The sequence below is a fragment of the Bubalus bubalis genome, chromosome 22 (genome assembly GCF_019923935.1).
Source record: "Bubalus bubalis isolate 160015118507 breed Murrah chromosome 22, NDDB_SH_1, whole genome shotgun sequence".
In the NCBI taxonomy this organism is placed as follows: domain Eukaryota; kingdom Metazoa; phylum Chordata; class Mammalia; order Artiodactyla; family Bovidae; genus Bubalus; species Bubalus bubalis.
In genome coordinates, this window is record NC_059178.1 from 39,666,233 (window position 1) to 39,690,354 (window position 24,122).

Here is a 24,122-nt window from a genome sequence, read left to right on the forward strand (position 1 = left end):
GGGGGCTGTCTTTTTTAAAACTGGGATTACGTTTTCTGTTCTACATTTTTGACTCAGTTGCCAATGTTAAATCTTAATAAAAATATGTAATGCACAATCATCAGGTTGTATATTCCTCCAAAACATGATTTGTTAAATTCCCATTGATCATTAAGCATCATCTTTATATAAGGCATTTTGTGTATATATGTATGTGTGTATATATATATCTCCCTCGTAGCTCAGCGGTAAAGAATCTGCCTGCAACACAGGAGACCTAAGTTCGATTCCTGGGGGTCAGGAAGATCCCCTGAAGGAAGGCATGGCAACCCACTCCAGTATTCTTGCCTGGAGAATCCCCATGGACAGAGGAGCCTGGTGGGCTACATTACAGTCCATGGGGTCACAAAGAGTCAGACATGACTGAAGCGATTGAGCACAGATTTAAACAGAGAGGTTATATAACTGTAAACATTGTACACTCATGTCACCCAAGCCTATACTGCGTGAACAAAATGCTACAACTCATCAAATAGTGTATCTTTCTTCAACTGTATATTAGATTTTCTTCTCTAGATTATCTATCACTTTTATGATGGCTAATGTGATTATGGGGGATAATAGAAAATAGGAATAACAGACATTCAGAATCCACAAATAAGCCAAACCTCATTTGAGTAAGTAGTTTCTGCCTTCCGTCCCTAGATTGTTAGTCCATTTATATCTTTTCATTATCCTATTTGAGGCTTCCCAGGTGGTGCAGTAGTAAAGAATCTGCCTGCCAATGTAGGAGATGTGGGTTCGATCCCTGGGCTGGGAAGATCCCCTGGAGGATGGAATAGCAACCCACTCCAGTATTCTTGCCTGGAGAATCCCACCGACAGAGGAGTCTGGCCAGCTAGAGTCCACAAGGTCGCAAAGAGTCAGACACAACATAGCAATGGAGCACACACACATTCTCCTGTTCATCCTCAAGCAGAGTTCTTAATAAGCAATGGAAATACAGATCGACTAAAACTATAGAGAAAGAAAGATTAGAGGATCCAAACAGTCACAGAGCTGAATGATTCATGGAACACGATTTGGAGGTGAAAGTACTATGATCCAAAGGATATTTTTGTGAACGTTAATTATTTACATCTATTTACATCATTTAAATTTTAAATATTTACAGCTATTTATAATCTCTGTATTTATTAGCTGAGGTATGTAGAGAATAAAATTACATGGGAGTTAATGAAATAATGTTTTTAACATTCCAGCTTAAGCATGGTCATCATTTCAAAAGACTTTCTGGAATGACAGACTCTGAAATGTATCCTAAACCCTACCAGGGAGCTAAAAGGCTCTCCCAGGATTTACTGTCACTTGAACATCTCTAACTTTATTTTCAAGTTGTAGGTTTGGTTTAGTCACTATTGTTTTGTGTACTGATGATCATCAGGAGTATTCTAGAAATACATGATTTGGCACCTCATTTTAAAATTGTATGAAAAGTTTGAGCAAAAGAAAACCATCATTTGTAGTTCACTTCAACCCGTCTTTTTTCTTCAGCCTAATATGGATATAAAATGTATCTGGCATTAGTGTTTCCGAGCATGGCTGCAGCTTGCCAGACTGTTTGGACCTGTGCACAATGAATCCTTTATTCAGTAAATATAAAAAGACATAAGCTTCAGAACAGCTCATCACATTCCTTCTAATGTTGCTTGTGCATATTTTAATATATGCTAAGTATTTGAATTTATTTTCAAAATGGTAAATTCATTCTTTAAATTGTTGCCCTTTAGGAGTTTTTAGTATGTATTTGGGAGGTTGTGAACTGGATGTGCTAATTATGATCACTTTCACACTGGATGAAAATTCAATATTTTCCTGAGTTTCTCAAACTTATTTATTAACGGCTTTTTGACATCACGTAGGAGTTATCTCAGAAATAGAGATTATTGTGAAGCCCAAGCTCTTGCCTGTAGATACTGATTCTGGAAGACCTTTGGAGATTTTCACATTGTGTGAAGACCTTAGTTAAATGAATGGTGTGATTTTTTTTGTTGGGTTTATTATCCTCAATATTAAGCACTTGGAGGAAACCCTGAATGTACCTGGTAGGTAGTGCTTTTTACTGCTAATTAGATTTGCATGTGGTTTCTGAGTCTGTTCAGAAAACTGGCAAAGGTTGAGAGTGTTATTAATCCCACTCTGCAGTGTGGGCAGGTAATTGAGAATTACTGTTGACTGCAGGAAGAGGAGAACTACTTTAGGCTTTGTTAAAGGGATATTAACTGTAGGAATATAGCAGACCCTCTCCATTCCAGCTACCTCTGGCCTTCTCTAGGAAATACATGCAGTATTCAAAATGGGGATAATACACAGTAGCCTCGTTGGTTGCATGCATGTGCGCTCAGTTGTTCCAGTCGTCTCTGACTTTTTGCAACCCTATAGACTTATAGCCCTCCAGGCTCAACTGTCCATGGGATTCTCTAGGCAAGAATACTAGAGTGGGTTGCCATGCCCTCCTCCAGGGGATCTTCTCCACTCAGGAATTGAACCTGTATCTCATTTGTCTCCTGCATTGCAGACAGACTCTGTACTCACTAAGCCACCTGGGAAACCCAAGGCCCCTTTGTTTAATATCCCAATATTCTAATGTTTTTAGAATAGCACATATATAACAAATTCATTAGTAGTAATATTTGCCAGTATTACAAATAAAGCTCCAGATTTCTCCTTCATGTAGTTCGGTTTGAATAAGTGTTCTTAGTGGCTTTCCTCGATGTGGTGATTCAGGGAACCAGGCCCATTTCATATTAGAGTTCTTCTGTCCTCTTAAATTAGAGTCCTCTGTTTCCAGCCAACGGGAGTGCAAACAAAAAGCTTGAATGAGCACATAAAGCCTTACGAGATAGGGCTTCACTTTTGTTCACATCCCATTAGCTAAAACTTAACCATGTGTTTAAAGTGAAAGGAAGTCTGGGAAATGTAGCAAGCTGTGTTCCCAAGGAGGAAGAGAACACTAGTGGTCTTTGCCACACCTACAATTTCATATGTTTCTTAAAGTGAAAAAAAGCACCAACTACTGGGGACAGGCTTCTAGAGCTAGCTTTATCAGTATGGAATTGTGAGACATTTAATAGGCAATAACCTCTTTACACATATGCAATATGACACCATGCTCATGGCAGAAAGTGAAGAGGAACTAAAAAGCCTCTTGATGGAAGTGAAAGAGGAGAGTGAAAAAGTTGGCTTAAAGCTCAACATTCAGAAAACGAAGATCATGGCATCTGGTCCCATCACTTCATGGGAAATAGATGGGGAAACAGTGGAAACAGTGTCAGACTTTATTTTGGGGGGCTCCAAAATCACTGCAGATGGTGACTACAGCCATGAAATTAAGACACATACTCCTTGGAAGATAAGTTATGACCAACCCAGATAACCTAGATAGCATATTGAAAAGCAGAGACATTACTTTGCCAACAAAGGTCCGTCTTGTCAAAGCTATGGTTTTTCCTGTGGTCATGTATGGATGTGAGATTTGGACTGTGAAGAAAGCTGAGCACCAAAGAATGGATGCTTTTGAACTGTGGTGTTGGAGAAGACTCTTGAGAGTCCCTTGGACTGCAAGGAAATCCAACCAGTCCATTCTGAAGGAGATCAGCCCTGGGATTTCTTTGGAGGGAATGATGCTAAAGCTGCAACTCCAGTCCTTTGGCCACCTTGTGTGAAGAGTTGACTCATTGTAAAAGACTCTGATGCTGGGAGGGATTGGGGACAAGAGGAGAAGGGGACGACAGAGGATGAGATGGCTGGATGGCATCACTGACTCGATGGACATGAGTCTGAGTGAACTCCGAGAGTTGGTGATGGAGAGGGAGGCCTGGTGTGCTGTGATTCATGGGGTCACAGAGTCGGGCACAACTGAGTGACTGAACTAAACTGAACCTGTTTACCTTTTGTATTATTTGGCCTCATAGAGGTCACAGTCTAAAAGAAAAGATTTTGTTGGTGGTGCTGTTTAATCACTAAGTCATGTCCAGCTCTTTTACGACCCCATGAACTGTATCCCTCCAGGCTCCGCTGTCCATGGGATTTTCCCAGGCAAGAATACTGGAGTGGGTTGCCGTTTCCTTCTCCAGGGGATCTTCCCAACACAGAGATCAAACCTGTATTTCCTGCATTGGCAGGCAGATTCTTTACCACTGAGCCACCAGGGAAGCTCCAAAGACAAGATAGACATCAAATAAACAGGCAAATAAATGTACAATTACAAAGTGATATAGCTCCATGAGAGCATGGACTATGCCTCCATGGCTCCTAAAACAGTGCTTGGTGCATAGTAGACACTCAGCAATAATTGTTGAATAAATGCATGCCTAAAGGCATGAACAAATGAATGAAACTATATGATGGAAACAAATAGAGGCTATGAAAAAAAGCAGTAGGGTAAACTAAATTCTTTGAAGCCATCAGAGGAAGCTCCTTCTGAGATAATAACATTGTCAATGAAACCTGAAGGATGAGTCCAGTTCAGTCACTCAGTCATGTCCAACTCTTTGCAATACCTTAAACCACAGCACGCCAGGCCTCCCTGTCCATCACCAGCTCCCAGAGTCCACCCAAACCCATGTCCATCGAGTTGGTGATGCCATCCAACCATCTCATCCTCTGTCGTCCCCTTCTCCTCCCGCCCTCAATCTTTCCCAGCATCAGGGTCTTTTCAAATGAGTCAGCTCTCTGCATCAGGTGGCCAAAGTATTGAAGTTTCAGCTTCAGCATCAGTCCCTCCATTGAACACCCAGGACTGATCCCCTTTAGGATGGACTGGTTGGATCTCCTTGCAGTCCAAGTGACTCTCAAGAGTCTTCTCCAACACCACAGTTCAAAAGCATCAATTCTTCGGCGCTCAGCTTTCTTTATAGTCCAACTCTCACATCCATACATGACTGCTGGAAAAACAATAGCCTTGACTAGACGGACCTTTGTTGGCAAAGTAATGTCTCTGCTTTTTAATATGCTATCTAGGTTGGTCATAACTTTCCTTTCAAGGAGCAAGCATCTATTAATTCTATGGCTGCAATCAACATCCTCAGTGATTTTGGAGCCCAAAAAAATAAAGTCAGCCACTGTTTCCACTGTTTCCCCATCTATTTGCCATGAAGTGATGGGACCGGATGCCATGATCTTAGTTTTCTGAATGTTGAGCTTTAAGCCAACTTTTTAACTTTCCTCTTTCACTTTTATCAAGAAGCCCTTTAGTTCTTCTTCACTTTCTGTCATAAGGGTGGTGCTATTTGCATATCTGAGATTATTGATATTCCTCCCCGCAATCTTGATTCCAGCTTGTGCTTCCTCCAGCCCAGTGTTTCTCATTATGTTCTCTGCATATAAGTTAAATAAGAGGGGTGACAATATACAGCCTTGACGTACTCCTTTTCCTATTTGGAGCCAGTCTGTTGTTCCATTTCCAGTTCTAACTGTTGCTTCCTGACCTGCATACAGATTTCTCAAGAGGCAGGTCAGGTGGTCTGGTATTCCCATCTCTTTCAGAATTTTCCACAGTTTATTGTGATCCACACAGTCAAAGGCTTTGGCATAGTCAATAAAGCAGAAAGAGATGTGTTTTTGAAACTCTCTTGCTTTTTTGATGATCCAGCAGATGTTGGCAATTTGATCTCTGGTTTCTCTGTCTTTTCTAAAACCAGCTTGAACATCTGGAAGTTGTTCATGGTTCACATATTGCTGAAGCCTGGCTTGGAGAATTTTGAGCATTGCTTTTCTAGCATGTGAGATGAGTGCAATTGTGCGGTAGTTTGAGCATTCTTTGTCATTGCCTTTCTTTGGGACTGGAATGAAAACTGACCTTTTCCAGTCCTGTGGCCACTGCTGAGTGTTCCAAATTTGCTGGCATAATGAGTGCAGCACTTTCACAGCATCATCTTCCGGGATTTGAAATAGCTCAACTGGAATTCCATCACTTCCACTAGCTTTGTTTCATAGTGATGCTTCCTAAGGCCCACCTGACTTCACATTCTAGGATGTCCAGATCTAGGTGAGTGTAAGTTATCACATGAGTGTGAGTGAAGGATGAGTAAAATTTAGCAAAGAGAAGAGTTAGGTGTTAGACACATTTTTGCAGATCGGGAAAACATCAGGTTCAAAGGATCTGTTTTGATACATTCAAGAGCACAAAAAAGGCTAGCGTAACAGGTATGCAGAGGAACTGGGTGGTTATGGTTCAAGTTGGACTAGAAAAGTAGGCAAAGACTGTACCAATCAAGGTGCCTGTAATATGTTCAGCCTTTTTGCTCTTTTCTGCAGGCCCAATGAAAAGCCAGTGAGAAGGATCCTGAAGGAAAAGGATTGATGTGATCATATGTTCACTTTAAGAGAGTATTCCTACTTTCTGTGAAGAATGAATTGGAATAAGAGTGGAAGTAGAAAGTCTAGGAAGCTATTTCATTTGTATTATTTTTAATTCTTATTAAAACATAGTTGATTTACAATGTTGTGTTAGTTTCACGTGTACAGCAAAGTGTTTCAGTTGTACATATAAGCATATATGTTCTTTTTTTATTCTTTCCATTATAGGTTATTAAAGATATTAAGTTTAGTTCCCTTGTTGGTTATTTAAATATAGTAGTGTGTATATTTTAATCCCACACTTTTAATTAGTTCCTCCTCCTCCTCTCTTTCTCCTTTTATACATATGAAATATTACTCAGCCATTAAAAAAGAATGAAGCAATGCCGTTTGCAGCAACATTGGTGGGCCTAGAGATTATTGTACTCAGTGAAGTAAGTCAGACAGAAAAAGACAAATGTCATGTGATATTGCTTATATTTGGAATGTAAAAAAAATGATACAAATGAACTTATTTACAAAACAGATATTGTCTCAGAGACATAGAAAATAAACTTATGGTTACCAAAGGAGGCTATTTCAAATCATCCAAATAAGATGACTAAACCAGGGCAGTGGTTTAGAACAAGACGGAGGCAGAATAGATGGAAGGACTTGAAACACATGTTTTGGGTAAGAGGGAGATTGGAGCAGAAGGGCATTGGCAGCAATCGAATTTTCTGGTTCTGTTCTGAATGCTTATTCTCTTTGAAATGCCCTTAAAGACTATACTACTGGAGGCTGAGACAGTAAAGAATCTGCCTGTAATGCAGGAGACACGGGTTTGATCCCTGGGCTGGGAAGATCCCCTGGAGAAGGGAATGGCAGTATTCTTGCCTGGAGAATCCTATGGCCAGAGGAGCCTGGCAGGCTATAGTACATGGGTCGCAAAGAGTTGGACACAACTGAGCGACTAACACTTTCACTTTCACTACTCAATGTAGACCTTTCAAAATATTTAGTTTTGCTCCTTTCAGATATTTTTAGAAGTTTTATCCCAACACAGAAGATATGCTTAAAGATCAGTCAAATAATTGATATTTAAAGTTTGGCCAAATTCTTGAGGTTCTTCAAAACTCATTCTAGATTATGTTCTATTTCCGTTTCTCTTTGTCTTCAAGAAATTAATCAGACAAATTACATAATTAAAGTGGAGGACTTTTTATTTTTGTGTGTGTTTATATGTGTGTGTAAATGTACCTTTAGAGTCCAAATATTTTACCCATAAAAAATTTTTAAAAGTAAATTTTGGACCATCTTTAGTATCTTCTTAACGTGGTACTGTGTGTTTTGGTATAATTTTTCAATTTAATGTCTTAGGAAGTAATCCAAATACAGTAATAGTGTTTAATCTTTATCCTTGAAGCTAGTGTTCTCCTATTTCAGAGTCAGTTGTAATGGCCCAGGCCTTTATTAGAATTTCTTTGGAGATAAGAAGGCTCTGTACCGAGGACTGGAAATATGATGCTCCTGAATTCTGTTCTGCTCTCCTCCATTTCTCATTAGTTCTTGGCTTGCAAATTTATCTCTGTCTGTATTTATCATCTTGAATATGCACATCACAGTGATTTCCCAGAGATGTTAGGAGGGCTATGTCAGTGTTTATCCATCAGCTTTTAAGACAATCTGGGCAAAGGTATATTATGATCTTAGGAATTGATAAGTCTGCAAATTGGTTTCTTTGCACAAGTAAGAATGGCTGTGAATCTTTAGCAGAATTCTTTCGTGGATGTTATACCCACAATCAGTGAAATACATCCAGTAGGTTCCCTGTCTCTAAAGATAGAGCCTCATTTCTGGGATTCTTCTGGCAGTGACTTTTACCTGTGTGAAATGTTTCCATTTCAAGTAATTTGAATAATTTTTACCCAAAATGTGCTGTTAGTGCTACAAATCCATGGATAAAATTCTTTGATGGCCTATTGATCTTTGGAGAGAACAAACTCAGAGACTAAGTGTGACTTTTACAAAGAGGTTTTTGCTCGTTTCTGCCAAGCACATGGATGTTTATAATCTTGCATTTTCATTTTGTGTCTGGTGTGATGGTCTTTACTTTTCTCTTTAACAAATGCCCCATCGTGTATAAAAACACTTTTCCAATTAATCTTTAAAGACATTTCTTTGTTTTTCCCCTGCTCTTTCCTGTCATGTAGATACCTTACTCCAAGATTATGCTGTGAGTAATCCAAAGCAACCATAGGAAATTGAAAAATCTTGTAAATTAACTTTGTTGTCTTGACACTAGCTTGTATGTGAAGGTAGGCTAGGAATATAAAAATCACATAAAGTTTGCTTTCAGATTCCACGGTGCTCTTTATAAATCCAGTCAGGTATTTGATTACTTCACTTATCTCAAAACTGGTATTTCTTACTCTTCAAAAAAAAAAAAAATATATAGGGTGCCGGGCTCAAAGTTTTAGATAAGGTTAATTACACAGGAGAATTTGAGAGTCAAAGGAGTCTTACATTTTTTAAAAGATTCCCCACTGCCCAGCACAGCCAAGCCAAATCTCAGATTACACTGTATTCTGGCCCTTGGAACACAAAGCGAACATCCTCACGTCCTAAAAGCAAAGTGTTTGAAGAGAAGACGTCGACCTTCCAAGCACCTGAATTTACTGCCAAAGCACTAAAAATGAACTACGAGCAGAAAAACTGAGTCAGATGAACTCTTCATTCTATGTCAAGGGTGAAGTTCCAGTTCCATGGATCAAGAGAAAGCGCTGAAAGAGGTGTGTGGGTGTGTGTTGTTTTCCCCACTTGTACACACCTGCTCTGCTCCTGCACCGCCCCTGGGACACGGTCTTTTTATAGTAATGGTGGTAATTAGATGCTCTTTCCTTTTTAGATCCTCTTAATCATCTTTGGGGTTTGGAGCCAATGTCTCTACCTCAAAATAGAATGAAAATTCAGGTTCTTACTTAGCCTGTGGCACTCCTGGTCACTCCTAGTATTCAATGAATATTTATAGAGTTTGGAGACAGATTCTATACCAGGCCTACATGAAAAAGCTGCTACAGTTGAGTATTTATGAAGATCTGTTCTATTGTCAGTAAAGAGCACAAAGTTAGTGCATTGAATCAGACTCTTGGGTCTGTTAAAAACATGTGTTTTTTTCCCTTCTGTTACAGTGATACCAGGAGATGTGTTATGAAAGAATGTAGTTATTCTTCTTACTATCAGATTAAGAATTTGCCTCTAAATCCTAATGTCCATTAGTAATTTATTACAACTCCAGGATTTATGAGTCATTAGAATGTTTAAAAATTGCATTCCATTTTCAACCTAGTCCTCATAATATTGAATACATTCTTAGGGGTCTTAAACCTTTCTGAAGTTTCAGTGAATTTCCAGTGGATAAGTTTGTTATTATCTATTCCAGATCATTCAAAGCTTTTACACTTCAGATCTTCTTTTTAATACTCAGTATTTTCTAATCTGTCTTTATGCAGGTACCTCCCAATTCTCTTTAGGTATTTCATATATTATCTTGGGAGCTGTGGTAGCAAGAACTACAAATAGTACAGTGTTTTTGTAAAGTGGTCAGATTTTATTTATGCAAAATTGTATTTATGATTTCATTTCCTTATTGCCTTCCTCATAAGACTACTCTGAGGACTAATGAGATAATGCTTAGAAAGTAATTAACACAGTGCTTGGCATGGTAAGCAGTCAATGTTCATTGTTGCTATTGAATTTTTATGACATTTTAATGACCATACACCATGGCCAGCCACTTTTATTTTTTAAAGCCTGAATTCCCCTGATCCAATAATATGGAATATACTCCAGTCAGATGAACATTCCTAGCACTCATGTCTGGACTTGACGGTTTCATTCAGTCAACAAATTCATTTAATGAGTATTATAGAAATTGAGCTAAGTCCTGGGACTACAGCTCCCAGATACAAGGTCTCTGTATTGGAAGAGCCTACCACAAACAGGGAAGACTGACAATGGACAGGCAGTTAAAATAAGGCACCAGGAGAGGTACAGGATCAAGGGGACAGCATAGAAATGGGAGCCAGCCTGGTCCAGAGAGCAGGTAGGCTTCCTGGAATAAGTGATGGTAAAGCTGAGACCTAGGGGTAAGTAAAAGTTAGTCAGACAGAGGGGGCAGAAGGACAAAAATGGAAAGATTACCAGAAGGAAAAGTACATGTAATACTAGGAGGTGAAAAAAAAAATGCTATTTATTGAGGAACTGAATAGAGTCCAGCATGAATGGAGAGGGGAGTAACAGAGAAGGCTGGAGACGTGGGCAGGCACCAGATCTCAGAAAGCCCTGGGATTTAGGTCAAGGAGTTTGGACTGTGTCTTGCAGTAGCTGTGAAACTATCAGTGCTCATTCATCTAATACCATCCAGCCACATTGACTAGATTCTGTGTGATTTAGCCCCATGCTTTTTTGTTGCTGTTTCTGGTTTGGTGGATATTTTCCTTTTTTTTTTTTTTTTTTTTAAGTTGAAGTGTAGTTGATTTATAATGTGTTAGCTTCAGGTGTATAGTAAAATGATTTAGTTATACATGCACACTCACATATATGTGTTATAGATATATTATTTTTCAGATCCTTTTGCATTATAGATTACTACAATATATTGAGTAGATTTCTCAGTGCTATACCATAGGTCCTTGTTTATCTGTCTTAAATATAGTAGTGTGTGCATGCATGCTAAGTCGCTTTAGTCATGTCCAACTCTTTGCAACCTTATGGACTGTAGCCCTCCAGGCTCCTCTGTCTATGGGAATTCTCCAGGCAAGAATACTGGAGTGGGTGGCCATGCCCTCCTCCAGGGGATCTTCCCAACCCGGGGATCGAACCTGCGTCTCATGTCTCCTGCACTGGCAGGCAGGCTATTTACCACTAGTGCCACCTGGGAAGCCCCAGATATAGTATTATGTATACGTTAATCCCAATGTATTAAATATGTATTAAATAAATCCCAACATATTGTTTTCTATGTTTGTGGGTCTGTTTCTGTTTCATAGATAGGTTCATGTCATATTTTAGATTCCACCTAGAAGCAATATCATCTGATATTTGCCTTCCTCTGCCTGACTTACTACACTTAATGAGATCATCTCTAGGTCCAGCCCCAATGTTCTGAAGCCCCGTTCCTATTTGTTTCCCCTACATAATCCTGCCACTGTCCTAGATGCTCCAATGTTCACTTATTTCCTTGACTAAAATGTCCTTCCTCTAATTCTGCACTTCAGTTCAAGAATCGTCTGTCGATAACTGGTGTGTGCCAGGCACTGTGCCCCTTCATCCCTCCAATATCTTTTTATTCATTCATTTATTAATCCTATAAGTGTTCATAAGCACCAGCATGTAGAGGGAGCCATGCTACGTTTATTTTTCTAAGCACCAGGCACCATGCTATGTCTTTTTAAAAATTTTAATTTATTCATGGCTGTGCTTGGGTCTTGTTGCTGCATGCGGGCTACTCATGTTGCCGTGTGTGTGCTTCTCTTGTTGGGAGCACGGGATCCAGGCTTGCAGTCTCTGTAGTTGCGGTGCACAGTGTCAGCTGCCCCAGGCACAGGGAATTGTCCCAGAGCAGGGATCCAGCCCATGTCCCCTGCGCTGGCGGGTGGATTCTTAACCACTGGACCACCAGGGAAGTCCAGTGCTACCTTCAAATGACATTTCTTAGTGATGGCCCACAACAGGACCAATCTCTTCCAGTTTTCTTCATCCTCTTAAATCCAAATACCATAAGTGCATCTCTCCTCTGGCTCTTGGTGCTTTTGATGCTGCATTACAGGTGATTACTTCATGAGTCTGAGTAATGAGTAGTGTCTTCATTACTCTACAAGACCTCTATGCTACTGGGGACAGAGTCCAGGTCCAATTTATTATTGTATTTTCCGGAGTTCATAACTTTGCACCATGAGCTGCAGTGCTCATAATAAATACATAAATGCATGAATAAGTTTTCTGGAAATGGATAAGAATAACCTTATTTTGGTACTTTCTAATGACCCACATTGTCAAGCAGAGCAATTAATTTTTTTTAAATGATTAAGCCTGAATCTAGAACAGTTCCTCTAAAAAAATATTGTTCCTTACAAGAGTCCAGGATTTACATCCAAACCCCATCAGTGGATAATATGTCATTAAGGGTTTCACGTGTAAAGTTCTTGACACTGTATACCCCCATGATCATTTCTGTACTCTACCTTTATTTACGCTTTTTGTATATTCTTATAATTATATTCTATCAGAAAAGATGAAAATAAGAGTAAGCTTCCTACCTGTTGATTGCTAAAAATAAAATTCTTCCTGGCCTTACCTTTTCACTTTTATGCTCTCTGCCTAGATTTACAGCTAGCATTTTTAGTGGTTACTGCTGCATTTTCTAGGCACATTAGTTGCTCTTCTGGCAGGCTCTGTGATTCACAGAGAATGTTGGAGGTGTTTCCTGATTGTCTTCATGGCAAGTGCTGTAGTTGAGGCTTGATTCTCTCCAGTGAATTAATGGTTTGTTTGAATAAAAGGACAAGGAAAAACCACATAACCCTAAGGATTTTTAAAGTACCACTGTGGAATCCATGCTGGAATTGCAAACAGTTTTGAACTAAATACCCATGATAACATGTCTTCAGGTACATTGGCCACTTCAGTTTGCACTTACCCAGACTTGCTAATGCTGTTTGAGTTTTATCTTAAACTGTGTGAAAGGGTTGGAGGACTTTCCTTGTCAGGTATTAGAGGCTGTTTCAGATATTTTCTAACACCAGCATTCGGAGTGTTACACAGAGAGGAAGTCTGGGTTAGGGAGGTGGCTCAGCAAGGGACTGTGGACTTGATTATGGGCTTGGTTATGGGCTTGGGTGGCCTCAGTCGTCCACCTGGTTGATGTACATAATTTTCTTTTTGTGATTGGACAGTGATCTTCCAGCTCGATATTCTCAAATAGCTGATACAGCTGCTGTGAATTGACAGGGAGGATATTTTCACTTAGGAAATGACTCTGTACAAATGTAAATTGGTACAAACACTATGGAGAAGAATATGTGTGTGTTAGTTGCTCAGTTGTGCCCAACTCTTTGCGACCCCATGGACTGCAGCCCACCAGGCTTCTCTGTCCATGGGATTTTCCAGGAAGGGATAATGGAGTGGTTTGCCATTTCCTTCTCCATGGAGAATAGTATAGAAGTTCCTTAGAAAACTAAGCCCCTTCCCTGGTGGCTCAGATGGTAAAGCATCTGCCTGTAGTGCAAGAAACCCAGGTTCAATCCCTGGGTTGGGAAGATCCCCTGGAGAAGGAAATGGCAACCCACTCCAGTACTCTTGCCTGGAAAATTCCATGGACTGAGGAGCTTGGTAGGCCTACAGTCCACGGGGTTGCAAAGAGTCGGACACGACTGAGAAACTTCACTTTAGAAAACTAAAAGTAAAGTTACCATATGATCCAGCAATCCCATTCCTGGGCATATATCCAGAAAAGGTAAAAGTTCTAATTGAAAAGATACATGTACCCCAATGTTCATAGTAGTACTGTTTACAGTAGCCAAGACATGGAAGTAACCTAAGTGTCCATCAACAAATGAATGGATAAAGAAGGTGTTGATTATATATATACACATATGTATATGTGTGTGTGTGTGTATATATATATATATATATATATATATATATATATATAATGGAATATTATTCAGCCGTAAAAAAGAATGAAATAATGCCATTTGCAGCAACATGGATGGACTTAGAGATGATCATACTAAGTGAGACGGAGAAGACAAATGATACCACTTAAATGTGGAATCTAAAAAATGATACAAATGAACTTATTAACAAAACAGAAATACTCACAGACTTAGAAAACAAGCTTATGTTTACCAGGGAAAGGAGGGGATGGATAAATTAGAGATGTGGGATTAACTGATACACACTACTCTGTGTAAAACAGAGAAACAGTAAGGACCTACTGTATAGCACAGAGATCTATAAGTTTAGTATCTTGTAATAATCTATAATAGAAAAGAATCTGAAGAAGAATATATATATATATTATATATATAATATACATATATATAGAACTGAATCACTTTGGTGTATACCTAAAACACTGTAAATCAACTATCAGTTTAGTTCGGTTCAGTCGCTCAGTAGTGTCCGGCTCTTTGCAACCCCATGAATCACAGCACGCCAGGCCTCCCTGCCCATCACCATCTCCCGGAGTTCACTCAGACTCACGTCCATCGAGTCTGTGATGCCATCCAGCCATCTCATCCTCTGTCGTCCCCTTCTTAAACTCTTAGATATAGAAACAGACTTGTGCGTTTTGCCAGTTCAGCTGTTTTTTCCCTTATATTTTCATGTTTTATCATAGAAATTTTTCACAGTTAATTTCTAAAAATATTCAAAGGGTCACTACTCTGGTTAAATTGTATTCTCTTTCCTATAAGTACTATTGCTATTAATAAATATTAGTAAGTATACTATTATTATTAATAAATTCTAATAGGTAAATTTTTCTGAAAGTGTGATTGCCTGAGTATTTCTCTAAGAACTTGGTGCATTTGAGTACAATAAAACTCTTGTTTTGTTGGAGTGCGAATAGGCCAGTCTTTCCAGGAGTCTTTAAAATGTGCCATGGAGTAGATAGACTCTCAGGGGAAAAAGTCAATATTTATATATACAAAAAAATTAAGTTGTCAATTTACCTTATTCCTAAACCTATCAACTTTCCATTCTGTCCTTAAGTGAGCAGACAATGGTGCTTCACACAAACACCCTACACACGCTTGTGCACACATGCACGTATGCTAATGCACATGCTCACAGTAATATTTAATTGTTGACTGTTTCTCTTGCTGCAGATGAAAGAACTAAGTTATACAAATGGCCTTGATGGTCTTGACCTTAATTCTGTGCCTTAAGGAATTGCATTACAGGATGGCTTTATATCATTGTCAAATTTTAACAGTTAATAAATCCCTTTTATAAAGCTGTACTTATAAATTCCTTTTATTTCTTTAATTAGACATATCTCAGTCATGAGTTCATTTCCAATTTTAGTTGCTAAACACAGACTGTCAATCCTAGAAAAGGTGAAGCAAGTCATTCATTAAAGCAGTTCATCATGGTGAAGCCAGTGAAAGCTATATACTTTGTTTTTGTTTGTTTTATTGAAATGCAGTTGATTGACAATGTTTCAGGTGTACAGCAAAAGTGATTCAGTTATATAGATAGGTAACATATAAAATAATATATCTCTCTATATATATTCTTTTTCAGATCCCTTACCATTATAGGTTATTACAAGATATTGAATATAGTTCCCTGTGCTATGTCCTTGTGGTTATTCTATTTTATATACAGTAGTATGTATATGATAATCCCTGATTTATCCACAAGTTTATTTTCTATGACTGTGAATCTATTTCTATTTTGTAAATAAAATTTGTATTGTTTTTTTAAGATTCCACATATAAATGATATCATATGATGTTTGTCACACTTAGTATGATGATCTCTTGGTTCATCCATGTTGCTGCAAATGGCAATATTTCATTATTTAGATGACTGGGTAACATTCCATTAAATACACCATATCTTCTTTGAAAGCTATATACTTTCAGTTTTATCTCTTGCTAGGAATCACATTTAGGAGAACAGAGGGGCTCATCTTACCTTTGCTGTCTGAGAATCGTGTCCTTTTTCTTCCTCTGATAATGGCAAGGCCATACTAAAAGGACTTGAGATAAGCTGTCAGTCTCCATTAACTCCTTTCTTCTGTGCTTCCAGGTCAGAGAGCAATCTGAAGTTGCTTTTAACCCCCATGTTGAAGTCTTCCAAGCCCTGCCAGTTTCCCAAACCATATTTTACAGATGTCACAGCTGCTGTCAGTGGTGTTCAGTTCAGTTCAGTCGCTCAGTCGTGTCCAACTCTTTGCGACCCCATGGACCACAGCACACCAGGCCTCCCTGTCCATTACCAACTCCCGGAGTTTACCAAAACTCATATCCATCGAGTCGGTGATGCCATCCAACCATCTCATCCTCTGTCGTCCCCTTCTCCTGCCTTCAATCTTCCCCAGTACCAAGGTCTTTTCAAATGAGTCAGCTCTTCACATCAGGTGGCCAAAGTATTGGAGTTTCGGCTTCAACATCAGTCCTTCCAATGAACACTCAGGACTAATCTTTAGGATAAACTGGTTGGATCTCCTTATAGTCCAAGGGACTCTCAAGAGTCTTCTCCAACACCACAGTTCAAAAGCATCAATTCTTTGGTGCTCGGCTTTCTTTATAGTCCAACTCTCACATCCATACATGACTACTACTGGAAAAATTATAGCCTTGACTGGACGGTAGTTTTTCTTTATTTGGTTTCTCTGAAAGAGTAAACCCATGATATCTTAGAATATATAGGAATCCTTATTTTTGTTATGTTTCTTGGTAATAAAATCTAAAATAAAAGCAAGAGTAAATTCTAACTATTAGATGGTGAAGTGTTTTAACACTGTAATGCAGTTATCTAAAAACTAAGTCAGCCTCTTTTATATAATCTTTCCATACCTGTGGTCTTAACATCTTCTAAATCCCAACCATTGGTATCAGATTATATAAGATTGCTATGCTACAAATGCTACAAAGCTTCTCTTAGCTTGCCTAAACTTTTCTTGCTTTTGCATGCTTTCCAAATATAGTCAGTTTTTTTTAATATTGCTCAGAAACACTTGTCAAGAACTTAGATTAAAAAAATGCACTTGTCAGAAAGTTAAATGTGGTATGAATCCAGTTCCTTTCACTGTCCAAACTGGGAATATTTTTTAAAAATTAACCCATATGGGTGGCAAAAGTATTTGTCTAGTTTTGATCTCTTATGAAAGTGTTCATATTTTACCACTTAATGTAACATTCAACTTTTTAAAGTAAGAAAGCATGCATATGAAAAATATCCAAAAAATTATTAAAATATAAATGTATTGATTTTCTTTAAAACATTTCTGTAACTTTGAATGAATGCACTAAATTTTGTATGGGCTTCCCCAGTGGCTCAGTGGTAAAGAATCAGCTAAAACTCAGGAGCTACAGGAGATACGGGTTTGATCCCTGTGTTGGGAAGATCCCCTGGAGAAGGAAATGGCAACCCCCCTCCAACATTTTTGCCCTGAAAATTCCAGGGACAGAGGAGCCTGGTGGGCTACAGTTCATGGGGTCGCAAAGAGTCAGACACAACTTAGCAACTAAACAACAACAAAATTTTGTATATTATCAGTTTAGGGAAAGAAGAATACTCGAAAGAGATGTTAGGGGTGTATAATGAGCCATTCTCCAATAGAAGTCTCCCCAGAAACCTGTCTCAGTTTCTAAATTTGAAGGACAAAATTAGGTTGTTTATTTGAGAAGAAAAGGAGACATTGCATAGCTTTAAATGAAGAAACATTTAAGGAACTTCACCCTTTCTTCCAACAAGTTCAAGAACCAAGAACATCACCACCTTTTATTACTAAAAAAGACCCTTGGACAGTCTTTCACACTGGCCCATCTACCATCGATGAACCCTCTGCTCAGCTCTTTCTTTTCCAGCTGTGTTTATTAAAAATAAACTCAATAGTTGAAGTTAAAATGGATTAAAGAGGAATTTAAGGGTAAGAGATGAATGACTTTGGAACCCCAAATTGGCATCTGTTTGATTTGAGGCCTCCAAAGTCCTCAAAGTCTGGATTTTGCTTTTAATAAAATCCTTATTAAGTCAGAGTTCTATAGGCCAATGTGTTATGATCCAGTTTGGACAATCATAGTCAAATCCTTCTTGAGAGTGTCTATGTCTAAAACAGATCAGGAAGGTACAACCAGTTCATTTCTACAGAGGTCATTTCGTTCTTCTATAAGAGTGATGAGAAGGGAGTTCCTGATGGTCCAGTGGTTCAGACTGTGCTCTCCCATTGCAGAGGGCATGGGTTCGTTCCCTGGCCCGGAAGCTAAAATCCCATATGCTGCATAGCATGGCAAAAAAAAAAAGAGTGATGAGAGGAAAACATTTTCAGCATCTTTGGCTGTCCCTTTCAATCTTAGTAAAGTGACCAGAATTAAATGAACTATGACAAATGCTCTTTAACCTCGGATCTAAAGTTGAGGTCAATTGGTGATTTAAGGTAGTATATCTTCCAGTGCTTCGAGTTATGTTGTACTATCCTTTAGTATAGATCTCCATACCAACACCTCGAATAGAACTTTGAAACTTGTCATTATTAAATGATCCACTACCATGACGCCCTCCTTATCCCTTGCATGTGTGTATGTGTATATGTGTGTGTGTTTGTGTATCTGTGACTTCCCTGGTCGCTCAGACGGTAAAAGCATCTGCCTACAATGCAGGAGATGTGGGTTTGATCCCAGGGTTGGGAAGATCCCTTGGAGAAGGAACCCACTCCAGTACTCTTGCCTGGAAAATCCCATGGATGGAGGAGCCTAGTAGGCTACAGTCCACGGGGTTGCAAAGAGTCGGACATGACTGAGAGACTTCACTTTCACTTTCACTTTGTGTATCTGTATGAAAGAGACTGGAAGGAGATCAAATCAAATATCTTCTCAAGCAGCATTGTCCAGTTGAATTGTAGTGCAAGGTACATGTGTCATTTTAAATTGTCTAATAGCCCCATTAAGAAATAAAAAGAAACAGATGAAATTAGTATAAATATATTCCACGTAGTCCAATATATCAGAAATACTATCATTTTAACATGTAAGCAATAGAAGTTATCAAAGAGAAACGGTTCATTATTTTTTGTTCTGTATCTCTGGACTCCAGTGTGTGTCTTACACGTCCAACCCGTCTTCATCTGGATGGGGCACACGTGAACCGCTCAGTGGTCACAAGTGGCTCTTGGATTGAACAGCCTAAAACATGACCCCCTCTTGAGCTCAAGAGTATCCCATTTGAAATACCAAGCTTCTGACATTTCAGCTCTCCATCTGAATCTTTTTCTCCACAGAAGAAATCCATTTGGATAAATATGGCAATCCAGGTCCCAATACAGGCACACCCAGGAACATACACGGGATCTCACATCGGAGCTTTAATCACACCTACCCGGATTTCCTTCTAATTAAACCTGAGAAATGAAATATTCCCCCCTCCAGCGCTCTCTGAAGCGGCACGTGTACCTGTTATCTTGCACTTTAATGGGTTACCGTATTTAGTGTTGTCAGAACTGCTGATTCATGGCCCTGCCGTTGCCCGCTGCCCCCCGGGTGATTGCTTGACAACACGCCAATAGCAGCTGCCTCCAGCTTCTGAAAAGCTGACCTTGTAACAACAGCCACATTCTTTTGCTTGGTTTTGCTGACATCCTCTCAACTCAAAAACTGTTTTTAAAACAAAAGTATAATGAAGTACTGAGCTTCTAAAAGCAATTGTATTTCAGTTCATTAAATTATCTGAGTGTGTCAAGGAGGGGCAAACCAGCGAGGAAATGAATACACAGAGGGAACCATCCTTGAAAGTTGACATTTGAGCTAGAGGCATATAATACTCGGGAACAGGGTTTTAAGATAACGTGGGCATCCAAGTGAAACAAGGCTGTCACGGGATCTAGTTTTCAACTTTCTCAGGAACCTGTATTAGTTCCGTATTACTGAGCTATTTGAAATTCTGTTTAATTTTTTCAAAATTAATGTATCTCCTTCCCCACCCTAAAAATGCTTTCTTCAAGTTCAGCTTTTAAAGCAAAAGGATATAATGTGTTCTCCATTAATTAATAAATGAAAATTACTATCAAATTCTTAAAACAGGGATCAAATTAGGTGGTAACTACGAAGTACAACTCTAGCCAGTGGATAAGATGATGCTTCACATTGCATTCATCTGTAAACATACAGCACAATATATATCTTTCATCCAGCAGCTTGAACTGCTTGCCCTGCCTTTTGTTAGAGCACAACTTTTTTAGATTCTTTTCCTGGTGGCTAGATCTGAAACCCTTGTGCATTCTGTGTCAAGTCTTTACTCAGATTTCCCTACTCCTTCTTTCTGTCGGCCATTATCCCAGAGTCGAATATGATCTAACAGTAAAATTACCACGTGGTTCATATATCACATAAAATAGCTAAAGTCCGCTTTATTGATTTTAGGGAATTTCCAAAATATGAAAGTTTTCAATGAATAACAGAGTGGAATGTTCAGCTAATTGTTATGGCACATTGTAACCACCAGAGGGCGATCAAGGCTCCTCTCTGTCCGCTGTTCCCACCCTTGCAAACCAGTGAGTGGTGACAGAGATGAGTGGAGGGCACTGTATATTGATCCATTAAATGGAAGGGAGATGGAACTGTGTCTTTGGAGAAATCCAAAATATGGTAGCCTGAAATCCTGCCAACGTATTTTTTTTATTGTTTTTAGTCGCCAAGTCGGGTCCGACTCTTTTGCGACCGCATGGACTGCCAGGATCCTCTATCCAGGTGATTTCTGAGGCAAGAATACTGGAGTGGGTAGCCAGTACCTTCTCCAGGGAATCTTCCGGACCCAGGGATGGAACGCTCATCTCCTGAATTGGCAGGTGGATTCTTCACCATTGAGCCACCAGGGAAGCCTAAATTCAATTACCTAACAGCATTTCTTGTAAAAATCTGGATTTCCACCCTGAATATGAAAATAAGAACATATGACCATCCTTAGTCCATGGTTGTACGTGGGACAACCAGAAGGTGCTGCTCGCTTTCAACAGGGCACACTTCATTTCAGTTCCATCACTAACACACCCTATGATTTTTTCCCACATTGAGACCAAATAGCATATGCCACTTATAGTCAAGCTTGTATCATTGATTTCTTGTTGTTAAGAGCTGTTTCATTTTAGATTTTTTCTGTTCTACTCAGGTAAATATCAAAAGTGATTTTATAAATATCCCAGGTGAACCTATTATAATTACAAGGAAAATAAGAGAAAGCATACATCTTTGAAGCAGTAAAACATATTCCTAAGAGTAAAATAGGCAGGTAGAATGTCCCTGGGTCTCCTTCACTAATACCCACCTTTCCCCCCCATTTATTGATATTAGATGAATTTATGGGCTTACAGTTTTCCAACACTCAGAGTCTCTGCCAAATTCCTGTTGGTGAGAATGCAGCATATATGTTCTTACGTGTGCCTGTGCACACCTCACCCTTTATTGAGATAAATACAGATGTTCCCCCTTTTTTCCTTAGAGATTATTTACTTGAATTCAGTTTTCTCTACAAAGTGGTAAAATCTGGAGGACTGAGATTAGGACAAGAGCAAGTGTTGTAGGAAAGACATTGCTAAAGTGTTGGTTCCAGACCTTAGGCAAATGGGATTCCCATGATTCCTTATGATCTGACTTTCTGATCGTGGTGTAACCTACTGGTAATATTCTCTTTCCCCATGTGGCTGTGGCAGGTGGCAGATCAGGGACTCAGAGATCATGGATCCCCATCAAAATCTCCTCTCACATTTGTCATAACTAACTACTGAGAAATCTTTCTTGTGATTGACTACATGAGGATTTGAAAAAATCAGCCCATGAAGGGCAAGCTGTCAATCTCTGTACTCAACTTGGTTGGAAAATATACATATCTGCATGTAGCTTGTCCTCAACAGAGGAAATGCAGAACTAAATTTAGATTGGTGCAGCATAAACAAATGCCAGCAAACACAGCTGATATTCTGAGTTACTCAAACCATTGCTTCTTGATCTCAAAGCAAAGCGATAATATAAATATTAGTACTCATAGTTAAGATTGGTTGAGACTACCATGTGTCAGCCACTGTGCTGAGGGGTCTCCTTTAATCCTTGTAACACCTCTGGGAGGGAAGATCTGTTGTTATTCCTATTTTAGAGGGTGTGGGAAAAGTGATGACTCGCTAAGTATTTCATGGAGATGAAATCAGTAATGAGGTGAGCATTATCACCACTCTGTCCAACGTCAGAGCCTTCCCTCAACCTCCGTACTATATTCTATTCCTTTTAGGCCAGTGGTTCTCAAACTGAAGTCTCCTAGACATTTTGATGGGGTCTTTGAGGTCAAAACTATTTTAATAATAACTCGAACATATTACTTGCCATCTTGACTGTGTAGACAATTGCACTGATGATGAAAAAGCAATGGTGGATAAAACCGGTGTGATTTTATTACAAATCAAGACAATGGCACCAAACTGTTCTGGTTAGTAATCATCTTCTTTACTACCATGCAAAGAGAGTGAAAAAAACAAAAAACAAAACAATGATAACAACACCATGGTATTTGGTGTAATGGATTATGCCAAATTCATTGATATGGTTTCAGATTTCATGAAGCAACTCACCTTTAAGGAGCAACACTTGAGTTTCAGTCATGTCAAAGAAAAATAGCCACAATTGTCTGAAAGGCTATAAAAATACTATAGCCTATTCCAAACTGCACATCTGCCTAAGTTTGGAGTGTCTTCATATTCTTCAACCAAAACAACATATTGCAATAGATTGAAAGCAGAAGCAGATATGAAAACCCAGCTATCATCTTTCTATGAAGCCAGAAAATAAAGTTTTCCCAAAATGTAAAAGCATGCCCTACTTCTCACTACATTTTTTTTAGTTTTGGAAAATATTTTCTTTTTAAAAATATCTTATTGATGTTACATTTAAAAAGGTTTATCACTGTTATGTAAACACATTTATGAATATTTTTTTTAAATTTCTAAGTCAACTTCTAATAAGGTAAATATTGATAGATATAACACACATAGTCACAAGTTCCTTAGGGTTTCCAAGAGAAAAAGTTTGAGTATATATGATGCAAGCCATAGTATCATTTTTTTTTAACTCCAAAGTATCATGGAGATGAATGATACCTCATTAAATGCTTTATCTTTTATTTGCATTTTTTAAGAAGACACTCCTCTTTTCTGAGTCAGATGAAAATCATTCAGGCTGTCTGTAGACCTCAGGTGGTTACTAGGGCATGTGGCACATTCAAGGTCATCAGTCAAGGTCAGAGAGCACCACAAGGGCAAGGCCTGAATTGGCTCCCAGAATCAGATCTTTCCATTTCTTTATGGTTTCCAGAAAAAGCACTTCTTTGTCCAAGAAAACACTCTGTATTTTGCACATAAATATTTTTTCCTGAGGAAACAAGATACATGAGATGTATTACAAGCCCCCCAAAAAAAATTCATCACTGAAATTGTGCCCAAATAACTGCCGTGTTTGCAGACATGTGATTTTAGGAGCCTGAGCGTTATGGTTAGGGTTTATGTATATTAGAGAAAATTAATGTTTAACAATGTGGAATTCTGTCTCCTTAGTGCAAACATTTAATTTGTGATATTTGGGGAGGTGTGGAACTCCTCATGGAAACATTTATTCTCATTTTCATCCATCTCTCTTTTAAAAATTGTTACTAATGGAACTAGTAAAGGTCGTAGGAAAGGTCGTAGGAAATCTTTTTTTTATTTGGCTTTCCCTCCCCCTGTATCCAGTTTCATGACTTCTTCCCTTCGTTCTTCCTTCCTTCCTGTCTTCTGTTCTGGCTGGATCTTTATATCATGGTAAAATCAGACACATATCAAAGCACAGTGCATCATTAATTCGTAAAAAGTGTGCAGGACTTTAGCAAATGAGTGAACATAAATTCAGAGCAAAATATTGATGGTCACATATCACCAGAGAAATTTCAGTAGAATCTATAAGATACCCACATGTGGCTAATTAAAATTTTGTCTTTTTAAAAATTAATTGGATAAATCTCTGTCATTCTGATTTAACACCCAAAGTTCAATTTAA

At 38.7% G+C, this 24,122-nt stretch overlaps 1 protein-coding gene across 30 annotated transcripts in view; it reads left to right on the forward strand.

Annotated features, from left to right (window-relative positions):
* DTNA (dystrobrevin alpha) overlaps positions 1 to 24,122 on the forward strand; it is a 454,458-nt gene that overhangs the window by 180,038 nt on the left and 250,298 nt on the right. Inside the window, exon 2 of one of the 30 annotated variants that reach the window (XM_044934684.2) lies at positions 20,740 to 20,798. The exons of the other annotated variants lie outside the window; for them this stretch is intronic. The gene's annotated coding sequence lies outside the window, so the exon portion shown is untranslated. The remainder of the gene's footprint in view (positions 1 to 20,739; positions 20,799 to 24,122) is intronic. 30 annotated transcript variants of the gene reach the window in all.